Raw genomic sequence first — 25880 nt, forward strand, 5'->3', positions numbered from 1 at the left:
GTGACTGCAGTCATGAAATAAAAGACTCTTGATCCTTGGAAGAAAAGCTATGTCAAACTTAGACAGCATATTAAAAAGCAGAGACATTACTTTACTGACCAAGGTCTGTCTAGTCAAAGCTGTGGTTTTTCCAGTAGTCATGTATGGATGTGAGTTTGACCATAAAGAAGGCTGAGCGCCAAACAAACAATTGATGCTTTGAAATGTGGTGCTGGAGAAGACTCTTGAGAGTCCCTTGGACTTCAAGGAGATCAAACCAGTCAATCCTAAAGGAAATCAATCCTGAATATTCATTGGAAGGACTGATGCTTAAGTTGAAAGTCCAATACTTTGGCCACCTGATGTGAAGAGCTGACTTATTAGAAAAGACCCTGATGCTGGGTAAGACTGAAGGCAGGAGGAGAAGGGGTCGACAGAGGATGAGATGGTTGGATGGCATCACTGACTCAATGGACATGAGTTTGAGCAGGCTCCAGGAGATGGTGAAGGACAGGGAAGCCTGGCATGCTGCAGTCCATGGGGTTGCAAAGAGTTGGACACGACTGAGTGCTGAACAACATAGAGGTGGTTGTAAAGATAAATATTTTATAATGCTCTTTGGAGCCAGGTTTATATGTTTAGTTTCTAAAGTATTTTCTTTTGTAAAAAATATGTTCAGTTCAGTTCAGTTGCTCATTCGCGACCTGGCATGGACGGCAGCATGCCAGGCATCCCTGTCCATCACCAACTCCTGGAGTGTACTCAAACTCATTACCCAAAGAAAGGCAATGCCAAAGAATGCCAAAAAGTGTGTAATATCAATGTAAATTTAATTTCAGTGTATGAATTATGATGTTACTGTTGTCTAAATTAGTAAAATCTCACTATGTTCTCAAAAGTGTGAATGAGGTTATTCTTGGTACACACATACCTTGTTTCATTGCACTTTGCTTTATTGTTTCAAAGATACTGTGGCATAGTCAGACAAAACTATAATTCAAAAAGATAGCAGGGTTATTCATAGTAGCCAAAACATGAAAGCAACCAAAATGCCCAATGACAGATGAATGGATAAAGAAGATGTGGTACATACATACAACTACTCAGCCATAAAAAGGAAGAAAATAATGCTATTTGCAACAACATGGATTCAACTAGAGATTATCATACTAAGTGAAGTAAGCCAGAAAGAGAAAGACGAATACCATATGATATCACTTATAAGTGGAACCTAAAATATGGCACAAATTAACCTGGCTACAAAACAGAAACAGACTCACAAGCATAGAGATCAGACTTGTGGTTGTCAAGGGAGAGGAGAAAGATGGTCTGGGAATTTGGGGTTGACAGATGCAAACTATTACATTTAGAATGGCTAAACAACAAGGTCCTACGGTATAGCACAGGGAACTATATCTAATCTCCTGGGATAATCCATAATGGAAAAGAATGTTTTAGAAAGAGAACGTAGGCCATTTCGTGGACGTCCGGTGTGCGAGCGCATCTGGGAACGCCGGGCGGGAGGGGACCGGGAAGACCTCTGTGGATTTGAACCTCCGCATCTCTAACCTAAGATCTCGAAAAGCATCGTGATTCCTGTCCACTGGACTGTAAATTTTATGTCGATAATCTTGGAAACAATGGCAACAAGACTGAATTGGAAGGAGCTTTTGGCTATTAGGGACCACTCCGAAGTGTGTAGGTTGCTAGAAACCGTCCTGGCTTTGCTTTTGTTCAGTCCAAAGATCCCCGAGATGCAGCTGATGCTGTCCGAGAGCTAGACGGGAGAGAACATCGTGTGGCTGCCGAGTAAGAGGGGACTATCCAATGATGAAAAGGGAAGTCGAAATCGCCGCCCACCTCCTTGGGGTCGTCGCCCTTGAGATGGTTATCGGAGGAGGAGTCCTCCACTTCCACGCAGATCTCCAAGACGGAGAAGCTTCTCCCGCCGCCGGAGCAGGTCCCTTTCTAGAGATTGGAGAAGAGAGAGATCACTGTCCCCGGGAGACAAATCACAAGCCGTCCTGATCTTTCTCTAGGTCTCATAGCAGATCTAGGTCGAATGAAAGGAAATGGAAGATCAGTTTGCAAGAGGAGTGGTGTACAGGAAATAACTTCGTTTGACAGGAGTATGTACAGAAAATTCAAGTTCTGTTTGAGACTTCATAAGCTTGGTGCATTTTTAAAATGTTTTAGCTGTTCACATTTGTTTGTCTGTTGGAACAGTGACACACAAAGGTGTAATTCTCTGTGGTTTGAAATGGATCATATGAGGCATGTAATATCAAGAATTGTTACTTTACAATGTTCCCTTAAACAAAATTTAATTTGCTTTGAATTTTAGTCTTGCATAGGCTGATAATAAACCTCTAACTCCTGCCCAGGTAAAGTCAATGTTTAACATTATGGAAACAAAAACTGGCAAAAATTGGAAGATTTTTTTCAACATAGCTGGGATATGATATGTAGCTGTAGTTAAGCAGTTTTTAAAAGCTGCTGTGAACTCAAAAGCCAGCTGGAAAAATTAAAGCTGCACCCTTAAACTAGATTAGAGGTTTAAAAATTCCACTAGTCTTCACATTGGACAAAAGGTTGTCCAGTTGGTGTAGAATCTAAGAAGTTTCAAGGAAGTTAGTTTACCTTTTCTTTAGGTTGTAAGTTCCTTCTGTGATTGCTTTATAAGAATACACAGCTCTTTGTAACATTCTTTATTTGGAAATTTGAGACTACTCAAGATACCAAATATCCTGCTAGTTTAAGGGTACATTGTACAGCTGAACTGAGTTACTGTGTAAGATTCTTTTTTCATGCTGTCATTTGTAATATGTTTTGTAAGAATCCTTGGGATTAAAGTTTTGGTTACAAAAAAAAAGAAAAAGAGAGAATGTATGTATGTGTAAAACTGAGTCACTCTGCTGAATTTTGTACAATGTTGCAAATCAACTATGTGTCAATAAAAAAGGGGGGAAAAGATAAGGTGGTTCCACTGTGAACCTGTAAGATTAACAGAGAAGAAAAGTCTGGCAATACCAAGAATGTCAAGCACATAGGAAAACAAACTCTCAAGTATAGCTGGTGGTAGTATAACTTTGTATAATCATTTTGGAGAGCATCTGGCAATGTTTAGTATAATTAAAGATGCACATATACTACTTCCCAGAAATTTCACTTCTAGATATATACTCTGAAGAAATTATCACCAATGTGTACAAGGAGACATGTTCAGGATGTATACAAGATTATTTTCTGTAATAGCAAAAAAAATGGTACTAAATGTAGAAGGAATGAATAATATATGTGTATATATGTGTGTATAATAAAATATATATCATCTTTAAACACAAATAGAACACTAAAAATAAATCAAAGGATTTCCCTAATGATCCAGTGATTAAGAATCTGCCTTCCAATGCAGGAGACACAGGTTTGATCCCTGGTCCGAGAATTAAGAGCCCACATACTTCAAGGCAACTAAGTCTGACTGCTGGAACTAGAGAGAAGCTTGCACCCCAATGAAAAGTCCTGCATGCCACAACTAAGACCTGATGCAGATAAATAAATAAATGTTAAAAATAAAATAAAAGCTAGAAATGATTAAGTGTAGTATGAAGGCACGTAGAAAGCCAAGATAGGCCAAAAGTGAGGCCTCTTGCAATGACCACTTAGCCAAGCTGTGAATGCAAAGGAAAAGTTCTTGAAGGAAATTAATCACGTGTGGGTTTTTTTTCCCCCCTTCACTCTGTTAAAGAGGTATATGGGCATGTGTCTGTGATACGCTACTTCAGTCGTGTCTGACTCTTTACAACCCTATAGACCGTAGCCCGCCAGGCTCTTCTGTCCATTGGATTCTCCAGGCAAGAATGCTGGAGTGGGTTTACTATGTCCTCCTCCAGAGGATCTTCCTGACCCAAGAATGAAACCTGCGTCTTATGTCTCCTGTGTTGGCAGGTGGGTTCTTTACCACTAGCGCCACCTGGGAAGCCCAATGTGGTGCATTACATTGATTGATTATTAATTGATTTTCGTATGTTGAACTATTCTTACATTCTAGGAATAAATCCCACTTGGTCATCGTGTTTAATATTTATCATATGCTGCTGAATTCTATTTGCTCGTATCTTGTTGAGGATTTCTGCATCAATGCTCATAAAGGATATTGATCTGTAGTTTCCTGTCTTGCTGGTCTTTGGCTTTGGTAATTCTGACCTCACAGATTGAGTCAGAAAGTGTTCCATCCCCTTCAGTTTTTTGGAAGAGTTTGGGAAGGAGTGGTGTTAGTTCATCTTTAAATGTTTGGCAGTGAAGCCATGGTCCAGGGCTTGCCTTGTCAGATTTTTTATTACTGATTCAATCTCATTACTAGTTAGTTCTTAGGTTTCAACCTTGGTAGCTTTTGTGTTTCTAGGAGTTTATCCATTTCATCTAAGTCATCTAATTTGTTGGTATATAATTGTTCATAGTACTCTCATAATGCTTTTTATTTCTATATAATTGGTAATAATGATCCCATTTTTATTTATATTGGTTATGAATTTTCTGTGTCTTCTTTTCCTTTGTCAACCTAGCTTAAGATTTGTCAATTTGTTCTTTTTGAAGATCCACCTTTTGGCTTTGTTTATTTTCTCTATTGTTTTTCTGGCCTCTATTTTATCTCTGCTCTTATATTTATTATTTTCCTTCTTTTACGGTTTCTTTAGTGTGCCAACCTTATCTCCAATTTAAATCCTTTACAATAGTTTCTGGTTTTGTGGCTTGGGATACTCTTCACCAGTATTTCCCGACTCCCCCTTTATTTTCTTTAGGACTCAGTTCCTCTGGACACCTTCACTGACCTTCCAATCTAAAGCAGCCTATAGCTATTTTCTATCACAGCATCATGTGTTCTTCACAGCCCTTATCACTCTATGATATTTTCGTTTTTGTTTTTTTGTCTGCCCCCCACCACACATGCTTGCACATGCGTGTATGCATATGTGCATGCATGTGCATGCACATTCCTTAGAATATAAACTCTATAAGAACAGACATTTTCATTGTCTTGTTTAACCACTGCATCCACGTGGCCTAGAATAGTCTCTGGCCCAACAGTAAAAAATGTTCAGTAAGTATTATTGACTGCTCTAATGTCTTGCGAAGGCTATCAAGTGATTGGTTAAAAAACTTCTTACCTCTTGCTCCTAGAAGATTACTGAAAGACAAGAAATTTATAAAGTAGTTTTAAATTTTAAGATGGCCATAACCTAAATCATTGCTGTCTAATATACTTTATTAACACAGTTGGTTTAACATAGTTATTAGGTAAATAACCATGTTTTACATGCTATTTTTATAATATATCAGCATCTACTTACTTATGTATTATTTCTTACTCTATTTGTTTTTTGAGGTTAAAGTTTTTGGGGGGATATAAATTGTACACTACTCATATCAGGTGGTCAGTTCAGTTCAGTTCAGTCGAGTCCGACTCTTTGCCACCCCATGAGCCACAGCACGCCAGGCCTCCCTGTCCATCACCAACTCCCAGAGTCTACCCAAACCCATGTCCATTGAGTTGGTGATGCCATCCAACCATCTCATCCTCTGTCATCCCCTTCTTCTCCTGCCCTCAATCCTTCCCAGCATCAGGGTCTTTTCCAATGAGTCAACTCTTCACATCAGGTGGCCAAAGGATTGGAGTTTCAGCTTCAACATCAGTCCTTCCAATGAACACCCAGGACTGATCTCCCCCAGGATGGACTGGTTGGATCTCCTTGCAGTCCAAGGGATTCTCAAGAGTCTTCTCCAACACCACAGTTCAAAAGCATCAATTTTTCGGCACTCAGCTTTCTTTAGAGTCCAACTCTCACATCCATACATGACCACTGGAAAAACCATGGCCTTGACTAGACAGACCTTTGTTGGCAAAGTAATGTCTCTGTTTTTTAATATGCTATCTAGGTTGGTCATAACTTTCTTTCCAAGGAGTAAGCATCTTTTAATTTCATGGCTGCAATCACCATCTGCAGTGATTTTGGAGCCCAGAAAAATAAAGTCTGATACTGTTTCCACTGTTTCCCCATCTATTTGCCACAAAGTGATGGGACTGGATGCCATGATCTTAGTTTTCTGAATGTTGAGCTTTAAGCCAACTTTTTCACTCTCCTCTTTCACTTTCATCAAGAGGCTCTTTAGTTCTTCTTCACTTTCTGCCATCAGGGTGGTGTCATCTACATATCTGAGGTTATTGATATTTCTCCCGGCAATCTTGATTCCAGCTTGTGCTTCCTCCAGCCCAGCATTTCTCATGATGTACTCTGCAGATAAGTTAAATAAGCAGGGTGACAATATACAGCCTTGACATACTCCTTTTCCTATTTGGAACCAGTATGTTGTTCCATGTCCAGTTCTAACTGTCGCTTCCTGACCTGCATACAGGTTTCTCAAGAGGCAGGTCAGGTGGTCTGGTATTCCCATCTCTTTAAGAATTTTCCACAGTTGATTGTGATGCACACAGTCAAAGGCTTTGGCATAGTCAAAAAGCAGAAACAGATGTTTTTCTGGAACTCTCTTGCTTTTTTAATGATCCAGCGGATATTGGCAATTTGATCTCTGGTTCCTCTGCCTTTTCTAAGAGAACCTTGACTATCTGGAAGTTCACGGTTCACGTATTGCTGAGGCCTGGCTTGGATAATTTTAAGCATTACTTTACTAGTGTGTGAGATGAGTGCAATTGTGCGGCAGTTTGAGCATTCTTTGGCATTGCCTTTCTTTGGGATTGGACGTGGCACTAAACTGGAAGTCTTAGTTTCTAGCTTCATCTTTGCTACTATATAATATGTATAGCTTTGGGAAGAAGGGCTTCCCTGCTGGCTCAGCTGGTGGTAAAGAATCCACCTGCAATGTGGGAGACCTGGGTTCGATCCCTGGGTTGGGAAGATCCTCTGGAGAAGGGAAGGGCTACCCTCTCCAGTATTCGGGCCTGGAGAATTGCATGGGCTGTATAGCCCATGGGGCCACAAAGAGTCGGACACACCTGAGCAACTTTCACTTTGTAAAGAATTGTTTCACTTGTTTGTACCTCAGTTTTTTCATTTTCAAAATAAGGGGATTAAATTAGATAAACTGATAAAGTCCCTTCCAACAATCAAATCTATAATTCCATAATTTAGAGTTCAATTTTACTAGTTTAACATGTTTATAATTGTTGGATGTTCATAACATATTTTTCTTTACTTTTTAAAATGTTAAGTTCTTTAATATTACTTAAGTTATAAAATTGTAACCCTCTGTTTGAGCATGGAGATTCCTTTACAGATTTCCACTTTATTTTTCTTAGGAAAAGATATATCTTTTTTTTGTTTCTACAGTATATTTTTATTTATTTTAATTAATTTAAAAATTTTGGCTGTGCTGGGACTTTGTTGCAGAAAAAGCTCTAGGGCTTTCTCTAGCTGCAGCTCTTGGGCTCAGTTGCCCAATGACGTGTGGGATCCTAGTTCCCTGACCAGGGATGGAACTGTGTCCCGTGCGTTGGAAGCTGAATGTCTAACCACTGGACCACCAGGGAAGTCCCTAAGTTATTTTTAATTGGAGGATAATTGCTTTACAATGTTGTGTTGGTTTCTGCCATACAACAAAGTGAATCAGCTGTAAGTATACACGTATCTTCTCCCTCATGAGCCTGCCTTTCATCCCACTTCATCCCACCCCTCCAGGTCATCACAGAGGAATTTCCACTTTATAGAGGGGTTTCTAGAACTGAACTACGTGAAGCTGTCCCTACTCTAGGCAAGATGAGTAGCTGGCTGTCAATAAATTTTGTTGAATTTTTAAGTTGAGTCTGCTAAAGGAAAAGGAAAGATAATATAGCAATGATTGACTTCTAAGAAAAATATTATACTCCAAAAGTATGTAACACTTTACATCAAGGAATTTGATTTAAAAATAACAACTACAATTATAAATTAAAATACATAATAATTTAATGAGAAGATGAAATGCTTTCAGACACTATGGTATCTATAAAATAAATTTCATCTAACTTGGCAATTGGATTTAAACATAAGAGACATGAATCTTGATATAAAAAGTAACATCAAAAGGACAATGTTGATTTCTTCTCGTAAACTTTAGGATTTTGAACATAAACAACCATCATATGTTAGAGGAAACAGACCTTAGAAGTTGAGGTAAGTTTACTTTTCCAATTTCCTGGCCCACTCCTGGACTGTCACAATTTTCCTCTTTCTCTCTCTCTCTCTCTCACACACACACACACACACACACACACATATGTAATATTTTGGATATATTTAAGGTAAAAATTTTAGGAAGTGTAGCAGGTAACTGTTGTTGTTTAATCGCTGGTTATGTCTGACTCTTTGTGATCCCATGGGCTATATAGCTTGCCTGGTTCTTCTGCCCATGAGATTTTCCAGGCAAGAATACTGGAGTGGGTTGCCATTCCCTTCTCCAGGGGATCTTCCCGACCTAGGGATCAAACCTGTGTCTCCTGCACTGGCAGGTGGATAGTTTACCACTGAGCCACCAGGGAAGCCCAGGAAATTGTTAGCAGGCTAAAATACACATTTCATGTCTTCAGAGATTCAAAATGGGAGGACTAGCTGAAAATATCCAATAGAAAGTCCTGCTCATTAAGAAAATAGTGAGTTGTGACTCTGTGAGGTAAAAAGCTTTGATTTACTTCACCTAAGGACACTTACATGATTATAAATGTGTTCTGTGAATGTAGCTAGTCAATTTGATTTGTTACCATTTCTCTACAGGACTCAAGATAACATAAAGGGAGTCTCTCAAGAGGATTAGAGACTTCAGTACTGGCCAGCCACTTGGTATCTTGTTAATTATCTTTTTTCTCTTCTCTGTATTTAGATCATTTAATTAATTTAGAATCCCCATTGAAACTCTAGCACCTCCTCCACCATGAACCATTTATGGAAAGACTTCCTCCATACAATCCATTTTGCACGATATAATGAAAGGGCTGAGCAGAAGGGATTTGTTAAGCATAATTTACATCTACTGCATAGTCAACCTTAATTATTTAGTGACTGATTGTCCTTTTAGGGGATTATGCAAGCATTTTGTTTCTACTATGTCTCACTGCTGCTAACTATTTAGCCATTTCACTAATCAGCATGTCTATTAAGAGCAGTTTGGGGCTAGAGTAAAGCAGAAGATCACACTGTGATCCATCATTTTGCCATTTCTTAGAAGATTTAGTAAAATCTTTAATGATGTGGGGAACCGAAGCTTGTGTGTAAATCAGTGGAATTTAATGTTTTCATTATCCATTTATTCTTTGCCTCCTGAGGACAATTAAAAGTTGGCTGTATGCATTTTGAAAATCTTAAGAATAAGAACATGTATCTTACTTTGTTCAGGATGCTATAATAAAATACTACAGACTGGGTGGCTTATAAACAGCAGAAATTTATTACAGTTCTGGAGGCTAGAAGTCCAAGATCAGCGTGACAACTCTGACTGCAGAACTCACTGTATCCTGCTGTAGCACAAGGGGCTGGGAGCTCAGTGAGATTTCTTTTTTATGGAAAAAACTCGAACGAATTTCTTGGCCAACTCGATATAAACACACTTATTCTGTCCAGGAGGGCTCCATTTTCACAACCTCACCAACCCCGAAAGACCCCCCCCCTACTAATAACATCACCTTTGAGGGTTAGGGTTTCAGTATATAAATGATTGAAGATAAACTTTCAGCCCACAGCAACAAGGCTATTGTTGTTGTTGTTCAGTTGCCAAGTCCTGTCTGAATATCTGTGACCCCACAGACTGTAGACCGCCAGGCTCCTCTGTCAATGGGATTTTCCAGGCAAGAATACTGGAGTGGACTGCCAATCCCTTCTCCAGGGGATCTTCCTGACCCAGAGACCAAACCTGTGACTCTTGCCACATCTGCATTGACAGGTGGATTCTTTACCCATGAGCCACCGGGGAAGCTCCAGCAACATGATTATACATATTTAAATTTTTAATGGGTATTGCTATATCATCCTATAAGAAAGTTTCATCTGTTGTTACTCCCCGTGAATGGTGCATAAGCGTGGCTTCCCTCTCTAAACTTTTCCAAACAACACTACATCTTTTTCCCAAAAGGATGGGTGAATTTACCTTTAACTGTTAAATCTTTCAGGTAGTTTATTTTTCAAATAAGCTTACATAAATCCACAAGACATTTTCATTTAAATGGATAAAACCCATAGTAGAGAAGTTTGAGGGGTAAAGGTTAGAGGGAGAAAATTTTTAAATGCAGCAAATTATTTTTAATAATACAAAATGTTTCCCTTGAAATGCATTGTTACATTAAAATTTCCTTTTGGGAGTTGAAAAATCAAGTGGAGAACTATATTTTTAAACAAATATTTCATGTTAATATGTAAAAAGATAAAAATGTTAGTCGCTCACTTGTGTTCCCTCTTTGTGACCCCATGGACTGTGGCCTGCCAGGCTCCTGTCCATGGAATTCTTCAGGCAAGAGTAGAGCAGTGGGTTGCCATTTCCTTCTTCAGGGGATCTTCCTGATCCAGAGAGCCTCCCACATTACAGGCAGATTCCTCACTGTTTAAGCCACCAGGGAAACCCCAATATTAATATATAAGCTTACATAAGTTATATTGTTATTTCAGTATAAAATGCCACTAGTAGATAATATAGGGGAAACAATGGAAACAGTGACTTTAATTTTGGGGGCTTCAAAATCACTGCATATGGTGACTGCAGCCATGAAATTAAAAGATGCTTGCTCCTTGGAAGAAAAGTTATGACCAACCTAGACAGCATATTAAAAAGCAGAGACATTATTTTGCCAACAAAAGTCCATCTAGTCAAAAGCTTTGGTTTTTCCAGTAGTCATGTATGGATGTGAGAGTTGGACTATAAAGAAAGCTGAGTGCTGAAGAATTGATGCTTTTGAACTGTGGTGTTGGAGAAGGTGCTTGAGAGTCCCTTGCACTGCAAGGAGATCCAACCAGTCCATCCTAAAGGAAATCAGTCCTGAATATTCATTGGAAGGACTGGTGCTGAAGCTGAAGGTCCAATACTTTGGCCACCTGATGCAAAGAACTGACTCATTGGAAAAGACCCTGATGCTGGGAAAGATTGAAGGCAGGAGGAGAAGGGGATGACAGAGGATAAGATGGTTGGGTGGCATCACCAACTCAATGGACATGAGTTTGAGTAAGCTCCAGGATTTGGTGATGGACAGGGAGGTCTGGCGTGCTGCAGTCCGTGGGGTTGCAAAGAGTTGGACACAACTGAGCGACTGAACTGAAATGAATATAGCAGTATTATAAACTAGAAAATTAGATAAGGATTATAAACTGGAAAATTAGATAAGGGTTACATGCTACATTATAAATGAAAGGGAGTATATAAAAATTTACCCATTATCGGGAACCCCCTTACACTGTTGGTGGGAATGCAAACTAGTACAGCCACTATGGAGAACAGTGTGGAGATTCCTTAAAAAACTGGGAATAGAACTGCCATATGACCCAGCAATCCCACCGCTGGGCATACACACTGAGGAAACCAGAATTGAAAGGGACGCGTGTACCCCAATGTTCATCGCAGCACTGTTTACAATAGCCAGGACATGGAAGCAACCTAGATGTCCATCAGCAGACGAATGGATAAGGAAGCTGTGGTACATATACACAATGGAGTATTACTCAGCTATTAAAAAGAATACATTTGAATCAGTTCTATTGAGATGGATAAAACTGGAGCCCATTATACAGAGTGAAGTAAGCCAGAAAAAAAACCACCAATACAGTATACTAATGCATATATACGGAATTTGAAAGATGGTAATGATAACCCTATATTCGAGACAGAATAAGAGACACAGATGCATAGAACAGTCTTATGGACTCTGAGGGAGAAGGTGAGGGTGGGATGTTCTGGGAGAATAGCATTGAAACACGTATATTATCATATGTGAAACAGAACACCATTCCAGGTTCGATGCATGAGACAAATGCCCAGGGCTGGGGCAATGGGATGACCCAGAGGGATGGGATGGGGAGGGAGGTGGGAGGGGGGTTCAGGATGGGGAACACATGTAAACCCATGGCTGATTCATGTCAATGTAGAGCAAAAACCACTACAATAATGTAAAGTAATTAGCCCCCAACTAAAATAAATAAATTTATTTTTTTAAAAAATTACCCATTTTCAAACTAACAGTAGCATTTTCCTTTGACATTTAGACACTTTTTCTCTGAATCATTTCCTAATTATAACTATTTACAATAGACAATATTTGGAAATGGTCAAAATCTTCAACAATGTAATTGAATACTATGAAGCCATTAAAATGGACATTTCAAAAAAATATAATGTCATGGAAAAGATTCTACAATGATATAGTGAGTGGAGGAGTCAGAGAACAAAACTGAAAATACAATGTGACTTCAATTTAGTATTTCCATTCTCCACTGGAAAGAGAGAGCGTGAGAGTGACAGTGAGAAAGAAGAACGGGAAATGCACAGTAAGAGCATTGAAAGGAAATCAATCAGCAAATTGTTGACAAAATTATCTCTGGGTGATGCCATAGAAGAATTTAATTTTCTAAGTTTTTCTTTATTTTTGAGCTTTTATAGCAATAATAACTTTTGTTAACAAAATTTCCTCCTTATTTTGTGTATTTTTTTTTTAGCATCTATACTATCAGCAGGTACTGCAGCAATGATCATGTTAACTCTTCCACAAAACTAGGATTTCTTGGGGAAGAGAGCCTTGTTTATTTATCTTTATGCTCTCAGCACATAGAGCTTAACAAATGTTTGTTAAATTTTAAAGCTTGAGATAATGAGAAAATAAAAAACAATAAAAACAATAAAAACCTCACAATATAACTAACACTCAACTCTTAGGGCTTTGGACCATCCCTTGTGGCTCAGACGGTAAAGAATCTGCCTGCAACGAGACCTGGGTTTGATCCCTGGGTTGGGAAGATCCCCTGGAGGAGGGCGTGGCCACCCACTCCAGTATTCTTGCCTGTAGAATCCCATGGACAGAGGAGCCTGGTGGGCTAGTCTATGGGGTTGCAAAGAGTCAGACATGACTGAACAACTAAGCACAGCACAGCACATCAGGGCTTCCCAGGTGGTTCAGTGGTAACGAATTCACCTGCGGTGCAGGAGATGAAGGTTCGATTCCTGAGCCTGGAAGATCCCCTGGAGAAGGAAATGGCAACCAACTTCAGTATTCTTGCCTGGAAAATCCCATGGACAGAGGAGCCTTGTGGGCTATAATCTATGGGGTCGCAAGAGTCAGGCATGACTAAGCCACTAAAGAAACAAAAAAATCAGAGTACTCCTCCTCTAGTCCAAGTGCTAACATCTGTCACACTGTTCTATCATCTTTCTATCTATATCATTGCTCATGTCATATGTCACCCTTACAGAATAAAAATACTCTTCCACACAAACATAATACCATTATCACAATCAAGAAATTTAATACTATGTAGTAATATTATATTCAAATTTCCCCAGTTGTCTGAATAACGTTTATAGCTTTTTGTTTGTTTAATTCAAGACCCAAACAAGGATCAAGCATTGCATTTAGGTGATAGGTTACCCTAGCCTCTTTTACTCTAGGTAAAAAAAGGTGTTGTTTCTTTTTTTTAACCTAAAAGTGGGTTCTGGGTTTTTTTCTTTGACTTTCATGACCACCATTTTTAAGCATCTAGCCCAGGTGTTTTGTAGAATGTCCACAATTTCAGTTTGTCTGACTGCTTCCTCACAATTAGAAGCAGTTGAAATATTTTTGACAAAAATACTAAAAAGATGATATAATGTCTTTCTTAAATGCATCACATTTAGAGGTACATAATATCCACTTGTCCCATTATATTTATGCTATTTTTAACATAAGTTTTAAAAGTTTTGTAATTCCTTCCAACTGCCATCATGGCTGTATCCCACAGATTTAGATAAGTAAATTCCTTTCATTCAATTCTAAATATCAACTTCCACTATAAATTCTTTAACCCATAAATTACATAGATATGTGTTTTGACATTCCAAACAAAATTTCCTCATTGTTTTTACTATTTTTTTAGACTTCATATTTTGAAATAATTGAAATTACTGGAAATTTACCTGAAAGTTTCAGAAATGTACACAAAGCTCCTGCATATCCAGTTTTTGAGCACATCCTTACTGGTATATCAAAATATTTCAGATTTGTACTTTCCTAATCCTGAAGTGGAGGTAGACAATATTCTAAGATTCTTGGTCCCTTTTATGTGTGTGTGTCAGTCAGTTAGTTGTGTCCGACTCTTTGTGGCCCAATGGACTGTAGCCCATGGGGCTCCTTTGTCCATGGAATTTTCCAGCCAAGAATACTGGAGTGGGTTGTCATTTTCTTCTCCAGGGGATCTCGCCAACACAGGGATTGAACCCATGTCTCCTACATCTCCTGCATTGGCAGGCAGATTGTTTATCATTAGTGCCATCTGGGAAGCGCTGGTACCTTTTATAAGGTGCGTGTTTGGGAGATCAGTCACTTCAGTCATGTGGACTATAGCCCACCAGCCTACTCTGTCCATGGGATTCTCCAGGCAAGGATACTGGATACAAGGTAATGGAATTTAAAAACAGGATCTGTGCAGTACATGCTTTCTTTTTGTGTGTTTTTAAATGACTATAATGAGGCATCATGAGATGGAGATGAGTGCATGAATTTGTAAGTCAAAGCGCAAGGTTCCTGCTTTGACCAGCCAAGCTGCCAGCTTTGTAACCTAGGGGCATTATCCTCCCTGATATTTGGTTTCCTCATCTTTAAAAAAGTTACTTAAAAAAATGGTAACAACAAAAACAATAATGATAACAAAGAAGGGAAGGGTAATGATATGTGATTATAGTAATCTGATGGGTATTATTCTAAGTTCTTATATAAATACTTAATTTTCACAACAATATTGTTGTTATGCCCATTTTACAGATGAAATAAATGAAGATCATAATAAAATATTTGTATCATTCGAATAAAATGAAGTATGTGGATGTGATATGGATTCAAATTGTTTGAGTCCACTTACATGTGAATTTTTTTCAACAGTTAATACTACAGTATTACACTATCTAAGGCTGGTTGAATGAGGGGATGTGGGACCTCAGATTCAGCGGAATAGCAAGCATATTTGGAGGGTCAAGTATAAAATACACACAGATTTTGGACTTAACCTCCTAGTTGTTCAAGGGTCAATTGTATATGTATACATATAATCACTCAATTATTTATTGATTCAATCAGTGAGTATCTATTAAGTATTTACTAAGTACCATATGCAATTTTTATGCTAAGTATAAAATAAAACAATGTATACATGTTAAAGTTTATCGTTATATATGCATATCTGCATGTTTATAGCTCCATAGAAAGTTTATTTGAAAGTACCATACAACAAAAATATAATGTAAGTCACATATGTAATTTAAAATTTCCTAGTAGCTGTAGTAAAATGGCTTTATTAAAGGTGAAATAAATTTTAATTATATATTTTATTTTACATAGTATATCCAAGATATTGTCATTCTAACATGTAAATGTAAAACAATTATTAATGATATATTTTACACTTTTTTAGTCTTCAAAATCCATCACAAATTTTATACTTAGCACATCTCAGTTAGAACAAGTCACAGCTTAAGTTCACAACAATCACGAGTTAGTGGCATCTGTTGGATATTTCAGGTCTAGAATGATATACAAAAAACTGACTGGGAGATGGAAGAGGGAGAGGAATTTACCTTTTATTATATATCCTTTCATACTTTAGATTCTTGTATGCTGTGTACTTGTTGCCTAATCAAAGAAATTTGAAAAAATATATTAATACATTAAAAGCATCATGTTTCTATCTGTGCATGTGTGTGCATTCTTGTCTGTCAGTGGTTTTCAATTGCGGGTGATTCCTCGTCCCCCTCAGGAGACATATGGAAACTTTTGGAGATATTTTGGGTAGGTGGGTGGGGACCACTGGCATCCAGTGAGTAGATGTGAGGAGTGCAGTTATAGATCCTACAATGTATGTTACAGCACCCACCCCCCCAATAAGAATTATATGACCCAAAGTATCAACAGTGCTGAGGTTGAAAAACTCTTCTATGTTATGTGCTTCAAAAAGTAAAAATTTCAGTGTCTACTTGTTACCAGGCATTATCAAGACCTGGATATACAAAGAAGGTTTACACACAGCGCCTGCACTTCAATGGCTCACAGTCTAGTGAGGGAGGGAGACAATAGGCAAATTATTGCAGAAATGTGATAAATTTGAGAACAGAGTAGAAAGAAGGTATTAAGAAAGAATTAAAATATCTGTAAACATATTCATTAACTAGAAAGCCACTTGTTAGAAGCATCAATTTGAATAGAATAATTGAAATTGAGGGCTTCCCAGGTGGTGCTAGTAGTCAAGATCCTGCCTGCCAATGCAGGAGATTTAAGAGACCTGGGTTCCATCCCTGGGTTGGGAAGATCCCCTGGAGAGGGTCATGGCAACCCACTCCAATATTCTTGCCTGGAGGATCCCACGTATAGGGGAGCCTGATGGCCTCAGTCCATGGGGTTGCAAAGAGTCGGACACAGCTGAAGCAATTCAGCCCCTACACAAGCAGTTGAAATTGAAACATCAATTTCAGAAGTTATTTTCTACCAAATCCTCAGGTTGAGAGTGTAGCACTTTATTCAAAGGCTTTAGTGTGCCTCTGTACCACTCTAATGTCAATAAAAGATGTCTGGGAAGAACCCTTAATTTGGTTATAACATCTGTTACTCTATTTCTGTGCTGAGTATTACATTTTGGAACTTTAAAAGGACTCTGATATATCTTAAGAAGAATGTGTAAGTCATGACTAATTGTTGTTGCTGTCTGAAAGAGACTGCTATATTTTATAAGAACGACAGTCCAAAGGATTATCGTGTTTTGCATATTTCTTCCCAAGAATGTCTCCACTTTTCTGAGAGGCTCCCAAGTTCAACCATATTTCATTACCTATCAAAAAAATGAGACAAAAACTCAGACTGTGAATTCCACTGGCTTTGTTTAGGTTTTCTTAAACCTTAATGCTCTCGTATTTTTGCTTTGGTTTAGTTTTTCACAAGTGAGCTCACAAAAGTGTTGTACACATCTGTTTGCAGGTTGAAAAAAATCTTGTGTCCTTCTCACTGCCTGCAAACTGCCAATACAAGGGGCAGCACAGGGCAGTAGTGATGGGCAAGTGCTCTGGCATCTGGTAAGACCTAGGTTTGAGTCCTGGTTTCACCTCCTAAGCTGCAGCACAGCTTACTTAACTTCACTAAACTTCTGTATCCTCATGTAAAATGTCTGTCATTCAACAAGATCAAATAAGATAGCATATTAAATTCACTATCATTGCTAGGAATGAAGTAATGGGAGCTGTTATTATCCGAATGGCACGAAACAAAAAGCAGCCTTTTAAGCTACAAGTCAGAAGAGAGCTCATGGGTTTTTCTCCACCAGAAATTATTTATGTTTTCATAGTCATTATGTTTCCAAAAAGTAAGTGATTCCCCACCTTTTTATTTGAACCTTAATTAGAGAAATCTGAGTACTGCTTTGGTGCTCTGGGCTGAATTGGTTCACATTTGCATTCACTATTCATTTCTTGCTACCTTTCACCACTGTGCTGTTAGAACACTGTACTAGCTCCTGTTTTTTTATGTCTATGCTTCTTTCCAGCTAAGTTCACGTTGTGTATTTAAAACTCAACTGTCTTGGAAAATTCCCCCTTGGATCCTCATTATCACACTAACTAAACCTCACTAAATAGTAACCTGTATCTGTTTAGCAACGAGCCCATCTTCAATAGCTTGAAAAAATATAGTGCCATTCCACAGAGTTCACATCTATATGCAGAGACAAGAGGCTTCTTCTTGACTTGTAATTTCAACAGACCAAGTGATTGTAATGTTACTGTGGTAAAAAATGCAGCTGCATTTTTTCATGCTTTCTAGAAAAGTTGAGATGCAATCTTACAATCACACCACACATAGTTTATTATTCAAACCTCAAAGAGGTTTGAATTTTTCATTTTCAATCTTCAATTTTTTCATTCAAAAAGCTGAAATTACACATTTCATTTCATTTGTGTGAAAAGTTATACTTGAATCAATTAATTTTATACAAAATCTTCTATTTCTCTTTGTCAAAATACCCACTGAATGCCTAATTAAAAGATGCAATAGCTTTCTTCATCTTTTAATATATTGATATTTTACACTACCCTTTTTCATGATAGCAAAAAGTTAATGACCTAATTAAAGATTAGAGGAGGTTATAATAACAAAGAATATAGGTAATTTCATTGTTTTTCTTATGGTTGATATTAATAATGATAATATTAATAGAGAAGAGCATAAATAAAAGGTACACTAACAATCTAGTAGCCTAATGACTTGAGACAGACAATTAGGCTCCAATCCATCAAGGAAGATGAGCAGACCTCCAGGGTGAGTAGGTTTTTTGTAGAGAGGGAGAGCCTGGACTCTGTCCTTCTCTTTGCCACACAAGCGAAGATGAGAAACAGATCCAAGCTTCTTTGAGCATTTTTCCTCCTGTTTTTCCCTCTATTCTATTCCTGAAGGGAATATTTTTGAGGTGGTATGTCCATTATACACATAACAGATTCCAAAAGAGGGATCTTTTTTTTTTTTTTTTTAAATGGTAGAGCAGGTAAGGGAATGAGGAAAACACAAACGGGGCAGGGAGAGAGCAACTGCATGCAGATTGAGTAAGCCGTGGAGAGAAACTATCACTGAAACGGGTGTGGGAAGAGACAAAGAGAGCCTTCCGGGGGGGAAATGGCTGAAAAGCTGAGAGAACAATCGGGAATGTAGACGTTTAGAAATCACCATAGGAAATCTAACGCCTCAAGTGGATCATTTTACTTTTTTGCCCCCAAAACGGTGCTCAAGTCGCTTTTTCATTCAGTTCTCGAGAGCTGGGAGAAGTCCTTGGCCACAGACCCAGCAGAATGTGAGCTGCTCAACAAGCTCCTCATCAGAAGCACCAGTCTCAACCTGTTGACTCTCCTTCACCTCTTACCTGGTCTAGAATTTTAACCTCTCCTCTCATTCCTGTGGGTGACACACCGAAGTGGACGGTTATCTTAAAAAGCTATTATAATTAAGACTCCTGGAGGTGGAGAAGAGGCCCTGAGGGTTCTTTTAGTCCAGCACAAAGGAATGTATCAAATCAATGGCTGGCAAACACTCAGGATCTGATACTGTCCATAACCCTGGAGAAAGGCATGGCAACCTACTCAGTATTCTTGCCTGGAGAATCCCATGGACAGAGGTGCCTGGTGGGCTACAGTCCATGGGGTCACAAAGAGTCAGACACTACTGAAGTGATTTAGGGGGCGCACACCGTCCATAAGGCAGTGTTTGTGATAGGAGACTTGCAGAGAGAGGAGAGCCTGCAGTCTTAAGGCTGTATTCCCGAAGCCACCTTCTGGGTATGAAGGTATGAACAGCTGGAAAGTGCCAGATCTAGGAAAGCAGGTCCTGGAATCCCACTCAGGAGGTACACTGCTACAGACGGTGCTCAAAATGAAGAATATGGGAAAGCAAGAAGTACCAAATTTATTTATTTCTTTTTATCTATTGCATATAGGGTTTAACTTGGTTTGATATCAGTTAACAACCATTCTGGAATGGGTCTGGGTTGGACTCCTCACTGTCTGGAGCAGGCTGGTATGAAAAGGGGGGGATTACACTAGAATGTATTGTCTCGAAGAGGCTGGTGGCACTCTTGAGAATACTGAGCAATATTTTGGGGCTAATGCCTGAGCTCCAGATGGCCCAGTGATAAAGAATCATCTGCCGATGCAGGAGACGCAAGATATACAGATTCAATCCCTGGGTTGGGGAGATGCCCTGGGGTGGAAATGGCAACCCACTCCAGTATTCTTGCTTGGAAAATCCCATGGACATAGGAGCCTGGGTGGCTACATCCATGGCATTGCAAAGAGTCGAACATGGCTAAGGGACTAAGCATGCGCACGAACACACACACACACACACACACACACACACACTCACTCACTCACTTATTCACCAAAATGTCTCTCAGAACTGAATGAGGTCAAAACTGATTGATTCTAACCTAAATCCAGGTTAATCATTCAGAGGAGTGGACTAGCCACTGAAACTTAGGGCAGAGTCGTGAGGAATTCTATTAATAACAGGTAGCCTCGTACTTTTAAAATGAGGACTGCTGTTTTAAACGACATTGTGGGCTAGAGTTGTCTCGAAGGATATTTATAGGAGAAAAAAACGGACCTTGATTAATTGGTGAGATTAAATAGGTGGCTCCAAATAGGAAAAGGAGTACGTCAAGGCTGTATATTGTCACCCTGCTTATTTAACTTATATGCAGAGTACATCATGAGAAACACTGGGCTGGAAGAAACACAAGCTGGAATCAAGATTGCCGGGAGAAATATCAATTAACCTCAGATATACGGATGACACCACCCTTATGGCAGAAAGTGAAGAAGAACTAAAGAGCCTCTTGATGAAAGTGAAAGAGGAGAGTGAAAAAGTTGGCTTAAAGCTCAACGTTCAGAAAACTAAGATCATGGCATCTGGTCCCATCACTTCATGGGAAATAGATAGGGAAACAGTGGAAACAGTGGCAGACTTTTTTGGGGGGGCTCCAAAATCACTGCTGATGGTGATTGCAGCCATGAAATTAAAAGACGCTTACTCCTTGGAAGGAAGGTTATGGCCAACCTTGATAGCATATTTAAAAGCAGAGACATTACTTTGCCAACAAAAGTCTGTCTAGTCAAGGCTACGGTTTTTCCAGTGGTCATGTATGGATGTGAGAGTTGGACGGTGAAGAAAGCTGAGCACCGCAGAATTGATGCTTTTGAACTGTGGTGTTAGAGAAGACTCTTGAGAGTCCCTTGGACTGCAAGGAGATCCAATCAATCCATCCTAAAGGAGATCAGTCCTGGGTGTTCATTGGAAGGACTGATGTTGAAGCTGAAACTCCAATACTTTGGCCACCTCATGCGAAGAGTTGACTCATTGGAAAAGACCCTAATGCTGGGTAGGATTGGGGGCAGGAGGAGAAGGGGACGACAGAGGATGAGATGGTTGGATGGCATCACCGACTCGATGGACATAGGTTTGGGTAGACTCTGGGAGTTGGTGATGGACAGAGAGGCCTGGTGTGCTGCACTTCATGGGGTCGCAAAGAGTCAGACACGACTGAGCGACTGAACTGAACTGAACTGAAGTAGATGGAGAAGAGGATGAAGACAGTCATTGATTCATTCACTTATTTCTTCAAGAAATTATTCATGAAGCCTCTATGGGAACTGTGCTACACACCAGGGATTTTGTGGAGAGCAGAAGTGACAGGTTCCTGCCCTAATGGCGCTTACCTTCCTGAGTGTGGAGTCAGACAACAAACACAGTTAAAGACAAAGATCACTTCAGACAGCAGTAGGTGCTGTGAAGGAAGGAGAACAGTTCAATGGGATGGCGAGTGACCTGGGGGAAGGGTGATGATGAGTTTTTAGCTAGAGGGTGCAGATTTGGAGACTACCTGGAAAGGTGGTATCTGATTGAGACCCAAGAGTTGAAGTGTGGCTCTGTGAAGACCCAGAGAAGGGCATTCTTTGAAGAGGGAGTAGCAAGTATGAGAGGCCTGAAATATCAGTGAACTTGATACAGTGGGGGAAGAAATCAGCAACAACAAAAGCAATGAAAAGGAATGTGGCCAAAGAAAGTAAACAAAGGACAAAAAGTCCAAGACAAAGTTCGCAGGCTAGGCCACATGGAGTTTCTTTAACTGTAAAGAGAATTTAAAGGGAAGATTAAAGTAGAAGCTAATTCTGATCCAGAGAAGATTCAGGAAGATCAGACAGAATCCATTAAAACAGCATTTTTGAGGATGTAGAGAAAAGAGGGCAACCCTGGGTGTAGCGCCCCTATAATAGTGAAGACAAGAGCTAAAACCTGGGTGATACTCAATGTCAGCAAGCTTTGGTTTACAAACATGTGCTCCAGAAAGAAAGGTAAAAAAAAACCCTTGCTGTGGCTACAGCAGTAGGTAAGGAACCCCAGGGATCAACCCAGACTACAGTGTTACAGTCACCACAGCTGGTATTCTAATTCAAGAGGAAGAGGGAAATGACTACCACTGATACCTTCATTAAACAAGAACAACAAACTTACATAGATAAAATTTAATGGCCTAAATATCTTAGATTTTTAATAAAGTAAAAAAAGTTAAAATTCCTGTGTGAGAACCCAAAAGAGTATCAGTGCATAATTTAGTCCTTAGAGGTAATATCTTACTTGTTTTATGTTTCAAAGGCTTACCAACACTTTAATTTGGTCTGAACTCCTTTGTCTACCAATTTAAAAGGCAAAGGAAGTTCAGTTCTTTCCCAAAGAAGCTGAGGTTTTAATTAACGACACATTATTTACCAGATTTCAGAGCCACAAATGCACACTGGGTAAGGGTTTTGGTTTTTTTTTGAAAGGTTAGCATGTTCTCAAGGATGTGTAGCAGCCTTCCCTGACTGTTCTGTTTTAGTCTGGATTGTAAAACTGCATCTTGACTCAACATGCTTTGGTAGGAAAAAACTGTTAGTTCTTCAATAATATTGAACAAAGGATGAGGTTAGAAAAAGGGGGAAAAAACAAAACAGAAAACGTACCATCTGTTCAGTGGTCATGAAGTAGCCAGCACAGCATTTTTCTTATTCCTGCACAACATCACTCTGAGGTGGTGCTGACACCTCCAGATGCAACTCGAAGAGAAACTAGCAAAGATCTGAGTTGTTAAACGGCTGGGGAGAATTTGATATAACGCCCTATGGTTGACAGTCTGTGTGCTATCCACCAGGCTACACAGCATCCCCTTATTTAGAGATTTGTAACAGAGATGATAAAAATTTGTTTACTGACATTAAGAAAAATTAATAAATGCAACTGAATGATCACGTTAATTGTAATACCACCCTTTTCTGATGGAAAAGTCACCTATTAAAAATTGGCTAAGGATACAGGTACCTTGGCAAAAGGAAAACAGGGCAGCAGAGCATGAGATGGTTAGATAGCATCACTGACTCAATGAACATGAACTTGAACAAATGCTGGGGGACAGTGGAGGACAGGGGAGCCTGGTATGCTGCAGTCCATGGGGGTCAAAAAGTCAGACACAACTTAGCAACTGAACAACAACACAGGTACCTTTGGGCTTCCCTGATGGCTAAGTGGAAAAGAATCTGCTTGCCAGTGCAGGAGATGGAGGTTTGATCCCTTGGTAGGAAAGACCCGGAAAGGAGAAAATGGCAACCCACTCCAGTGTTCTTGCCTAGACAAGCCCATGACGGAGGAGTCCATGGGGCTCACAAAAGAGTCAGGCACAACTTAGCGACTAAATAACAACAACAGATACCTCTCATGGAGTCGCTATGATGCAGAAGGCCTGGAGAAAGGAGGGAGAAGGTAAGAACAGCCTGCATGGGAGCCTAGGAAGATTATCCACCAGAGTTTGAGGAAAGGGAATTCTTTCAATTTCTTTCAGTCAGTTAGTTCAGTCACTCAGCTGTGTCTGACTCTTTGCCACCCCATGGACGCACCCCATGGACACCACGGCATGCAACATGCCAGGCCTCTCTGTCCATCACCAACACCTGGAGCTTGCTCAAACTTATGTCCACTGAGTCAGTGATCCCATCCAACCATCTCATCCTCTGTCGTCCCTGTCTCCTCCTGCCTTCAATCTTTCCCAGCAACAGAGTCTTTTCAAATGAGTCCGTTCTTCACATCAGGTGACCAAAATATTGGAGTTTCAGCTTCAGCATCAGTCCTTCCAATGAATACTAAGGACTGATTTCCTTTAGGATGGACTGGTTGGATCTCCTTACAGTCCAGGGGACTCTCAAGAGTCTTCTCCAACACCATAGTTCAAAGGCATCAATTCTTTGGTGCTCAGCTTTCTTTAGAGTCCAACTCTCACATCCATACATGACTACTGGAAAAACCATAGCTTTGATGAGAAGGACATTTGTTGGTAAAGTAATGTCTCTGCTTTTTAATACGCTCTCTAGGTTGGACAAAGCTTTTCTTCCAAGAAGAAAGCGTCTTTTTATTTCATGGCTGCAGTCACCATCTGCAGTGATTTTGGAGCCCCCCAAAATAAAATCTCTCACTGTTTCCATTGTTTCCCCATCTATGTGCCATGAAGTGATGGGCCTGGATGCCATGAACTTAGTTTTCTGAATGTTGAGTTTTAAGCCAAAGTTTTCACTCTCCTTTTCACTTTCATCAAGAGGTTCTTTAGTTCTTCACTTTCTGCCACAAGGGTGGTATCGTCTGTGTATCTGAGGTTGTTGATACTTATCCTGGCAATCTTGATTCCAGCTTGTGCTTCATCCAGCCCAGCATTTCTCATGATGTACTCTGCATATAAGTTAAATAAGCAGGGTGACGAAATACAGCCTTGACATACTCCTTTCCCAATTTGGAACCAGTCTGTTGTCCCACGTCAATTCTAACTGTTGCTTCCTGACCTGCATACAGATTTCTCAGGAGGCAGGTAAGATGTTCTGGTATTCCCATCTCTTGTAGAATTTTCCACAGTTTGCTGTGTTCCACACAACCAAAGGCTTTGATGTAGTCAATAAAGCAGAAGTAGATGTTTTTCTGGAACTCTCTTGCTTTTTCCGTATCCAGTGGATGTTGGCAATTTGATCTCTGGTTCCTCTGCCTTTTCTAAATCCAGTTTGAACATCTGGAAGTTCATGGTTCGTGTACTGTTGAAGCCTGGCTTGGAGAATTTTGAGCATTACTTTGCTAGCATGTGAGATGAGTGCAATTATGTGGTAGTTTGAACATTCTTTGGCATTGTCTTTCTTTGGGATTGGAAAAAAAACTGACATTTTCCAGTCCTGTGGCCACTGCTGAGTTTTCCAAGTTTGTTGGCATATTGAGTGCAGCACTTTCACAGCATCATCTTTTAGGATTTGAAATAGCTCAACTGGAATTCTATCACCTCCACCAGCTTTGTTCGTAGTGATGCTTCCTAAGGCCCACTTGACTTCGCATTCCAGGATGTCTGGCTCTAGGTGAGTGATCACACCATAGTGGTTATCTGGGTCATGTGTATAATTTTATGTGTAATTCTTCTGTGTATTATTGCCACCTCTTCTTAATATTTTCTGCTTCTGTTAGGTCCATACCATTTCTGTCCTTTATTGTGCCCATCTTTGCATGAAATTTTCCCTTGGTATCCCTAATTTTCTTGAAGAGATCTCTAGTCTTTCCCATCTATTGTTTTCCTCTATTTCTTTGCATTGATCACTGAGGAAGGCTTTCTTATCTCTTCTTACTACTCTTTGGAACTCTGCATTCAAATGAGTATATATTTCCCTTTTCTCCTTTGCCTTTAGCTTCTCTTCTCTTCACAGCTATTTGTAAGGCCTCCTCAGACAACCATTTTGCCTTTTTGCATTTCTTTTCCTTGGGGATGGTCTTGATCCCTGCCTCCTGTACAATGTTATGAACCTCTGTCCATAGTTCTTTAGGCACTCGACCAGATCTAATCTCTTGAATCTGTTTCTCACTTCCACTGTATAATCATAAGGCATTTGATTTAGGTCATACCTGAATGGCCCAGTGGTTTTCCCTACTTTCTTCATTTTACGTCTGAATTTTGCAATAAGGGGTTCATGATCTGAGCCACAGTCAGCTTCCAGTCTTGTTTTTGCTGACTGTATAGAGCTTCTCCTTCTTTGGCTGCAAAGAATATAATCCATCTGATTTCGGTCTTGACCATGTGGTGATGTCCACGTGTAGAGTCTTCTCTTGTGTTGTTGGA

General features: G+C 39.6%; 1 protein-coding gene and 1 pseudogene across 2 annotated transcripts in view; both read left to right on the top strand.

Moving 5' to 3' along the window:
- The window catches only part of LOC145505550 (uncharacterized), a 65978-nt gene that overhangs the window by 26453 nt on the left and 13645 nt on the right, over window positions 1-25880 (top strand). The window lies entirely within an intron of this gene.
- On the top strand, window positions 1419-2103 carry LOC145538803 (serine/arginine-rich splicing factor 3 pseudogene; annotated as a pseudogene).

This window comes from Giraffa tippelskirchi, chromosome 1, assembly GCF_054371585.1.
Source record: "Giraffa tippelskirchi isolate mGirTip1 chromosome 1, T2T-mGirTip1v1.2.pri, whole genome shotgun sequence".
Taxonomy (NCBI): Eukaryota; Metazoa; Chordata; class Mammalia; order Artiodactyla; family Giraffidae; genus Giraffa; species Giraffa tippelskirchi.